Source organism: Pituophis catenifer, unplaced genomic scaffold (assembly GCF_029215685.1).
Source record: "Pituophis catenifer annectens isolate HBS135680 unplaced genomic scaffold, rPitCat1.0.hap2 SCAF_2, whole genome shotgun sequence".
In the NCBI taxonomy this organism is placed as follows: Eukaryota; Metazoa; Chordata; class Lepidosauria; order Squamata; family Colubridae; genus Pituophis; species Pituophis catenifer.
In genome coordinates, this window is record NW_027256882.1 from 268,250,485 (window position 1) to 268,260,594 (window position 10,110).

The window sequence follows — 10,110 nt, forward strand, 5'->3', positions numbered from 1 at the left end:
CCTTGGCAACTTTAAGCCTGGAGGACTTCAACTCCCAGAATTCTGGGAATTGAAGTCCACCAGGCTTAAAGTTGTCAAGGTTGGAGACCCCTGTTATAGACACTGTTAGATAAATTCAGAATTGGCAATCTTTTCATGCCTTGTGTATCACCAAATGATCTCCCTCCCCCAAACAGGAAGAGAAAAGCCAAAGTCTTCTGAAGTCTCACATTAGATCACCAAAATTGGTGACAGTAAGAATTGCCCAATTTCATCAGGTTTTAGCAAGAGCTCAAGAAATTTCAGCACTTTTACTCGAGGTCTTATAAATAAGAGGGTTTGGTGGTTCCAAGAAGACACTGTGAGAATGTTGAAATATCTTAAAAGAACTTGCATGCTTTCATCAATGTTCATATTTTATTTATATGAAATAAAAATATGCAACACGAATGGTTTTCCATTAAGCAAAATGGTCTAAATACCTATAGTATAAACTTTTGTTTACTGCCACTAATCACATATAGTTCTAGAAAACCTGGAACCCAGGGAAAAGAAGAAAAGCAGGAGGCACTTGAGTCACATGTTAGCTTTTAGATTGAGGATATAATGACTGCTCTGCCATGTACGTATCATTTCTGAGAAATACTTCCATACTTTGAAGGGAATGAGGTTAAAAGAGGACAAAGCAAAGGCTTGTGTCAACGGAACAGCCTTTCACGCGCCATCTTGTGGTGAACATTAGCCAAGCACATGTTTGCTGTGAAAAGGAAGATTAGGGTTTTAGGATACATTCTGTGTGCACCATAAGTCCATCTTGATATGCTATTCCTGGTATGTGATGTTTTGTATATATACAGAGAAAGAAGCACTCTTGTAATCTTTGACTTTTAGGCTTGCTGTCAAACATCAGCCATAACACTAATGACTGTTTTGAACAATATGCAGGTTGTATTACCCGACTCTCTATTTTATATGTGAAATTATGACTGAAATATTTCTGCACCTATATTGGTTCACACTGTCAGGAAGTTTCTCCTTAGTTTTAGGTTGCTTCTCTCTTTGTTCAGTTTCCATCCATTGCTTCTTGTTTTGTCTTCTGGTGCTTTGGAAAATACGTTGCCCCCCACTTCTTTCTGGCAGCCCCTTAAAAGCCTGTTGCTATCACACTCTTGGACAAAGCATGTGAGCCATTTCCTCCTTTCAGTGGTCCATGAAAGTGCACCTATAGTATGTAGATAATACAGTTGAAAAAAGGTGAACAACATTTTTACAGAACTATAGATACGTTGAGGCTGGGTGTGACAAGGAATGGCTGGGAGGGGTGGGGCCAGGCGAGGCATCCATTGACATGAGTGACATTGAGTTGGCCATGCCTACCCAGTCACATGACCATCAAGCCTTGCCCACAAAACAAGTCATGCCCACAGAACCACTAGTTAAAAAAATTTAGAACCCACCTTTGACCATCATCATTATAATGGTCACATTATAAGCAGCCCAGGCTGTATATGGCTGCACACAAAGTAATGTATGACACAAGATATAAATTAAGTTTATCTGCCATGAGCATTTTAGTCATTATTTATGAACTATGGCTAAAAAGGGAGGGAAAAAGCAGGAAGGGTGAGTTTTTCTACATTTAGGGAATGGATTCAAGACTATTTATTTATCTCATAGATTTATAAGGCTGTCCAACTTACCCAATGTGACTCATACAAAATTGAGAAAAATAACTAACTCCATATATTTTATAAAATACTGCACAGAATGATGACCAAATAGAACAATCAGACAACCAAAATATGTCTGCTTTTATTGTTGGTGGTGTTGGCCAACTCATTTATTCATCTCTGACCTAAATCAAGATCTCCCAATAGATTACTCCAATGGTCATAGAATGTGTCTGTGGAGATCTAGTAGGTCATCTACAAAAGTAATAATCCTGGTCCTATAAGAGAGAGAAGTTACTTTTAAAAATAAAGAAGTCATAGATGTTTATGTTTTGGGAAAGAAATTGTACCACAACTAGACAACAATTTTGGTTTCAATACACACACACACACACACACACACACACACACACACACACATATATATATATATATATATATATATATATATATATATATATTTAAAGAACAACACCCTAGACAAATTAGGAGGCAGCACATTTTTTCACTAAATAGCTCTGAAAAATTAATATGGGACAGGGAAACAAAATAATCTCTGTGCAAAGATGTCCAGGACTATATGTCATAGCACATGTGTTTCCTAATGTAGTTTTTCCTTCTTCCATAGTTACAACAAAAAGACCAGAATATTTCACCAGTAATCAACTGCCAGACAAGCTGGGATTGATACCTGGATTAACACCAAACAATCAAGCAATAAACAATACCTAAATCAAAGAACTATTAAATTCAGATAAACAAGCAAGTGTTAAGCAACAGCCTAATCAAGGAACTATTCAAGTAGAAAACAGCACCTCCACTAACATTGACAAGGAGAGTTACTGTATATAAACAGAAAGCAAAACTCAACACCCTTCTAACTCTGAAGATGTTACCTAGTCGGGTAATGAAATGTCTGCAACCAAGCTCAAAGGGCACCAAGGACCCAATAGTTCAACCTTGAGTTAAATATTCTCTTCGATTGGTTGCTAAGAGTCAACACCACTTTGATGACACATAATGGATCGATCAATCAATCAATCAATCAATCAATGTTTTCTTTTAAATTTCTCAAAATTTCTCAATAAATTCTTTTTTTAAAATAAAGTGTTTAAAGCATTAATGTCAAAAGGAGAATTTCCATTAAAACTTTCACCACACCCAAGCCTGCACAATTGTACAGTTACCATTATATTTCAGTATTCTCCAATGGTCTGATCTGAAGCACTTCTTAAACTACCCGTAGTTTCTTCTCTATTTTTCTAGAGATGCATTAACTGGATGGTTTGACAGAGTAGAGGATATTCAGCCTGGCTAGTGACCTCCTTGCTATAATTATCTTTTGCTGGAAATACTTAGAAGAAGGGGTCTTCTATGATTATTTTAAATTATTCTCTTTTTGGGCATAACAATGTACTTTAGTTGCTGAAGGATTAAGGATCACTTTTTGGATGTCTAATTTTAGAAAATAGGTTGAAGGAAAATTACCTTAGAGGCTGAAAAGTCATGGCTTGTTAAGAATAGATGGTATCTATCTAGGTGGACCAATAAATAGTCTACCATATGAAATTCGCAGCTTCTAAATTTAGTTGAAATATTCTTGCAGCAGTTAATGTAAACAGTAATTACTAGATAGCTTGTAGGCAATCCATAGTTATATCTAGTGCTTCCTGAAAATATGTATCAGGAGCAGTAGGTGGGTTGCTATTTTCTCTGGGTTTGCATATGCCCTGAAGGTTAATGGTATGGCAGCATTAACCTCACCAAGGAACTCTCACATTTCTGTGGTGTTTCTATTTGTAGACATTGTTAGGAAGAAAGAAAGCTATTGTTGTGGGTGGCATTGGTATCCTGATTCTCCAATATTTGGGGGCTGGTGAGCTCATTTTGAAATTTTTCAAACTTGTGGGATTGCTTATATAGTTCCATGGAAACCTAATTAGCAATAACAATAGCACCAGGGGTGAAATCCAGCAGGTTCTGACAGGTTCTGGGGAACCGGTAGCGGGAATTTTGAGCAGTTCAGAGAACCGGCAAATACTACCTCTAGCTGGCTCCAGAGTGATGTGGGAATGGAGATTTTGCAATATCCTTCCCCTAGGAGTGGGGAGGGAATGGGGGTTTTGCAGTATCCTTCCCTGGAGTGGGGTGGGAATGGAGATTTTGCATTATCCTTCCCCTGCCACGCCCACCAAGCCACACCACGCCCACCAAGCCATGCCCACAGAACTGGTAGTAAAAAAAATTAAATTTCACCACTGACTAGCACTTAGACTTATATACTGCTTCACAGTGCCTTACAGCCCTCTCTAAGCGGTTTACAGAGCCAGCATTTTGCCCCCAACAATCTGGGTCCTCATTTTACCCACTTCGAAAGGATAGAAGGCTGAATCAACCTTGAGCCAGTGAGACCCGAACTGCTAAACTGCTGCCAGTCAGTGATCAGCAGAAGTAGCCTTCAGTACTGCATTCTAAGCACTGCGCCACAGCAGCTTTTGATTGACTCTGTTGCAATATTTTCAGGATCAGACTCAATAATGATAATAAGAGTTAGAGGCTTAAATATATTTCTCTTTAATTATAACAGGCATTCTATATTCACTGAATATTCACAGATAGAAGCAGGGAAAATGGTGAAGGTGACTCCTTATATACACAAGGGGTGGAGTCAAAGATGGGAGTGGTGAATTATGAATACATTAGGAACCAAAGAATAAGTTAACCCCCGATGTCCCATATATACATTATTTACACAATAGGGAATAAGGCATTTACATCTCACAAATCCCCCTCTAAATGCCGGTTCGCTATACAACACCAATTACATTCAGATTCAGGACAATATAAGACATATAATTTTGATGTTAAATATTTGTGCTGTTTTGAAGGTAAAGGCTTCGTCAATATGTCAGCTAATTGTTCAGATGTATCACAATGCACTGCTTTGATAAATCCATCTTGAGACAATTGTCTCACATGCTTAAATTTTATATCTATATGCCTGGACCTTTGTCCAATGGCATCGGATCTGGATATTTCAATGGCTGCTTTATTATCTTCATGCATAACAAAAGGCAAAGCAGGTTTTTTCCAAACATCTGAAATCAAGTCATTAAACCATACAAGGTTATTTGCAGCTTTGGACAAACAAACATATTCCGCTTCTGTGGTCGAAGTGGCTACCAGTTCTTGTTTACCAGTGTACCAGTAAACTGGACAGTCATTTAATAGAAAAATATAACCAGAAGTGCTTTTTCTGCATGATATATCTCCAGCCCAATCCGCATCAGCGTAACATGTAAGTTTTGGTTCTTTATTATTACTAGGTTCTAATACTAAGCAAAAGTCTAATGTACTTTTCAGATATCTTAGAATTCTTTTGACCGCTTCCCAATGATACAATGTAGGTTTGCTAACATATCTTGACAATAAGTTGAGTGGTAATGCAATATCTGGTCTGGTCCAATTAGATATATAAAGAAGTGAACCTATGACTGATCTATAAAATGTATTATCCTTGAATTCAGGGGAAGATTCATCAGTGTTTCTAAGGAAATCAGTTTGCATAGGAGTGTCACAGGGTTTGGCATTGTTTAAATTGCATTTGTTCAGAAGTTCAATGATTTTATCTTTCTGAGTAAGTTTGAATCCCCTTCTAGTTTTGTTAATTTGTACACCAAGGTATTTGTTTACTTTACCTAGAGATTTCAACGAGAAATGTTCGTTTAGCTTGTTTACAAAGGTTTCTCTTCTCTCTTTGTGTTTTCCTATATATAAAATATCATCTACATAAATTAATACAAATTCAATGTGATCATCACTCTTTTTTACAAAGAAACAGTTATCAGCAGTGGTAGCGTTGAAATCCATGGTCTTAAGCACTTTTACCAAGCAATCGTACCATCTTTTGCCAGATTGCTTTAATCCGTATAGACTCTTGTTCAATAGCCAAATTTCATTCTTATTAGTGTATTGACTGTGTGGTGCTCTTACATATATTTCCTTATCTAGCTTTGCGTGTAAATACGCAGTCTGTATGTCATATTGAAATACATCAAGGTTGAGTGCAGATGCCACTACTAGAGCTGTTTTAACACTCTCTGTTCTTACTGTGGGGGAGTACGTGTCAGTATAGTCCTCCGGATATTTTTGTGCATAACCTTGTGCAACCAATCTAGCTTTGTATAGAGTATTGCCTCCTTCTAGATTCTTAATTTTATAAATCCACCTGGTACCTATAATTGTTTTATCTTTAGGTGCTATTGCAGGTGTAAACACATTTAATCCTTGCAAACTTTCCATCTCTTTTTTCATAGCTAGTTCCCACTTTTCCTTTTCTTCACGAGGGAGTTTTAATACTTCCTCATATGTATTAGGTGTCATTTGTTCACCATCCATATGCATTATGTAATCTCTGTATTTATTTGGTATTTGATTTCTATTGTTTCTAATAGCTCTTTCAGGTTTGCTATGGTAATCATGCAAATATCTTGCTTCTTTTTTGGTTAATGTGTCTGTCTTTATTTTGTGCTGACTATTTGTCCAAGTTTTGGTTTTGTTTTTATTTTTGTTGATATTTTGATTTTCTATTGTCCCTTCCTCACAAGATTTTGTATCTTTGCATTTATTTGGAAATATTTCATTAAGATGTAATTTAGACCAATTGGCCTGTTCATGGAACACAGCTGTTCTGGAAACTATAAATTTGTTATTATTATCAATGAATCTGTACCCTTTGGTGCCAGTTTCATATCCCATAAATCTTAATCTTCTGGATACGTTTTCTCCCTTTCTCCTCAACCGCTTAGGTATGTGTACGTCTGCAGTGACTCCAAATATGTGCATGTGTGCTAATTTAGGTTTCCTATTATACATCACCTCATATGGTGTTTTATTCACAATACTGGACCAGGTTCTGTTTTGAGTGTAATTTGAATAATGTAAGGCTTCTGACCAAAATTGTTTGCCTAAACCAGCATCCTCTAATGTGCACCTAATCATGGTTTGTAGTGTGGAATTCTTTCTCTCTGCAATCCCGTTTTGGAACGCAGAAAATGGACTAGATGTGAAATGTAGCATTCCTCTATCCTTTAACCATTGGGAGAATTCTTTAGACATGAATTCACATCCCCTATCTGTCATAATTTGTTTTATTCTGACATTATGTTGTGTTTCTATGCGTTTGTAGAATTCCTTAAATTTCTGAAAGGTTTCATCCTTGTGTTTCAATGTGTAAACAAAACCATAGCGACTGTAATCGTCTACTATTGTTAGGAAGTAACGTTTTCTATAAGTGATTGATGGAGTTAATGGACCAACTAAGTCCATATGTACTAAGTCAAAAATTTTGTTAGTTGATCTGTTGGATTTTTTTGGTCTGGGACTAGTTTTTAGTTTAGTGGATTTACATACTGAGCATTCCAAATAATTTTCACAATTTTTTATTTTGACACCTTCTGCGTGTTCAGTCATTTTTTGTACTACAGGAAAACTTGCATGTCCTAACTTCCTATGCAAGATGTGAGCACACTCATCATGAATTGGCTTACCTATTCTTGGTTTCTTCTCATTGTGTGTATTTGCGTGATCATGAGATATTTTACATTCATCATTGTCACTGTTACTAACATTTTCATCATCTGCCTCACTACAATCTTCCATATTTGAATCAATGTTATGTAACCATCTTTCTTTTGTTATTAGATAGGGTAGGCCTCCTTTAATCATCACAGTGCCTACATTTGTTTTGTCCTTCTCTAAAGTTGCTTTCCCCTTTGAGAAAACTATATTGATGTCAGAATCTCTGCTTAATTTTATAGCACTTAGTATGTTATGAGGTATTTCTGGAATTAACAATACCCCCTCTATTTTTCCTAGGCCAGGCAAGGTCACATTTCCTCTGCCTAATACTTGAACCTTTTCTTGATTAGCTACCTTTATTACAAATTTATCTTCTGTAAATGAAGACAATATATTTTTGTTATTAGTGGTGTGGTTGGTTGCCCCAGAATCAATAAGCCAATTATTGTTCTCATTTTGTTGTGTTTTAGTGCTGTCTTGTTTATTTAGTCCATTCAGTGAACCAGATTTTCTCTCTTTTGAATTTTCTCTACCCCCTCTACTTTCTCTGTAATTTGGTGGGCTTCTATATTTATGTCTATCTGTGGAAGACTGTCTATAATTGTATTTGCTCCTATACTCTGACCTATGTCTCTCCTTTGAGATTTTGGGACAGTCTCTTCTATTGTGTTCCCTGGATCCACAATCATGGCATTTAAAAGCTTCATTGTATTTTTCTTGGAAAGCTACCTTCTTAAAAGATTTGTGTTCTGTGTGATTGCTGGAACGATTTTTTCTTGAATTGTCTTCTGCTATCAATTTGTTAGATAGACTTTCTATGGATAAATATCCTAGATTGATGGTGTCTAAGTGTGACATAAAACTATCCCATGATGAATCAAGTGAATTGATAATAACACTTTTCATTGTTTGATCTGAAATCACTTCCCCCCTCAAATGCAGCTCAGCTCTTATTTTGTTTAGAGATATCAAATGCTCACTTATGGAAACCCCTGGTTTTACTCTGGAAGAAAAGAAATCCTTAGACATTCTTGTAGTGGTAGCTACACTATCGCTGTGAAACAGATTAAACATGCATTGAATTATTTCTGACACAGTTAGGTTTGGTTTGATGCTATGATACATTGCAGGAGACACGCTAGATATTATTAAGAAAAATGCTCTATGATGTAAACAATCTATTTTTAAAGTCCAAGGTCTTCTTGGAGGACTAGTGATAAAGAATAGTAAATTTTCTTTCATAAAGACAACCTGGAGCTGTTGATACCATTCTTGCAAATTAATGCCATCAACTCTAAGTTTTGGGAAGTCACTGGGTAAGTTTCCCACATTATTTTGTCCATTACTTACAACCTGAGGAAGTCCGTGGTCTCGCAAGTGCAGGAAATTGCAAAACGGCATGGGGATGCTCGCAACGAGTCTGCGCGGTTCTCTGGCCAGTTCAAGTCTTTCCGGACCGTCTACGTAGTTTCGCACATGCGCGTTGCTCATTTCTTCTTTGGCGTCGTCGTGGAAGGTTCTCTCCATTGCAGCTCGCTCGCTCCGCTCCTCTTCAGACGAGTCGGTTTCTGGCTCGGTTTTAGGAGTCTTGATGGCGGCGACTGCTCTTCTCTTTCTTTTGTGTGCGTTGGTACTCGATCCGGTCTGCGGTGTAGGGCGGAATCGACATGGCTCTCTGGGCTCGGGCGTCGTCGCTCTCGAAGTCAGGATGGGAGCGTGCAGGTCTTGAGGTATCGGCTTGTTCTCTAGCTTCTTCGTTGTCGCTTTGGAAATTTTTAATTTTGGCCCAAATGCAGCAAGAAGCGTCTTCATTGCTGACTTTACTTGGGATTTCGTCAAGTCGTCTTCGCTTTCTGATTCTGGTTCTTCTGAAGAGTTTGAATCTTCCTTTTCACTTTCGTTGTCTGATAACGTTTTTCGCGCCAGAAATTTTGAACTGAGCATTTTGATTGGCTCTGCTTCGCTCACTTTGGAGGTTCGTTGAAACCAAGATGGCTGCCATTCAAAATTTCGCGCGGGATCACATCTTTTCTTTTTCATAACGACTTTCTCTGTAGTCATATCACTCACAGTTTTTTGGTCTTTGGGTTTCTCTTTAGCGATGTTTCTCTCTCTCGCTGCTCCGCTGTTTTTCAGCATTTCTTGGAGATTCGCGATGAGGCTTTCATCATTCTTCTGGCTTTTTAATAGTTTTAATATCTCTGACCTGAGTTCGTTATTTTCTATTTCGATTTCCTCCTGGTCATTATTTTCATTTATTAGTTCTTCTTCTTCAGTGGTGTATTCTTCGGATTCTCTCGAAATCGCGTTTGTGGATTCGTTGATTATTTCTTGTTCAGTTTCTATTTCTTTGCTGTAGGCCCTGGTGTTGGGCCTATCTTTCTTAGACATTTTTAAGTATTTATTGAGTCAATTAACCATCCTCTGCTACCAGCTTGTTGCAATATTTTCAGGATCAGACTCAATAATGATAATAAGAGTTAGAGGCTTAAATATATTTCTCTTTAATTATAACAGGCATTCTATATTCACTGAATATTCACAGATAGAAGCAGGGAAAATGGTGAAGGTGACTCCTTATATACACAAGGGGTGGAGTCAAAGATGGGAGTGGTGAATTATGAATACATTAGGAACCAAAGAATAAGTTAACCCCCGATGTCCCATATATACATTATTTACACAATAGGGAATAAGGCATTTACATCTCACAGACTCCAAAGCAAAGATTTATTATAAGTCTACCTGCCACCCTGTTTAGGCTAGATCCCCATTTTTTAGGACAGAAGTCCCCAACTCGTGGACTGCAGACCGGTACTGGTCCTTGGCCTGTTAGGAACTGTGCTGCATAAGTGGCGGGCGAGTGAATGAAGCTTAAGGT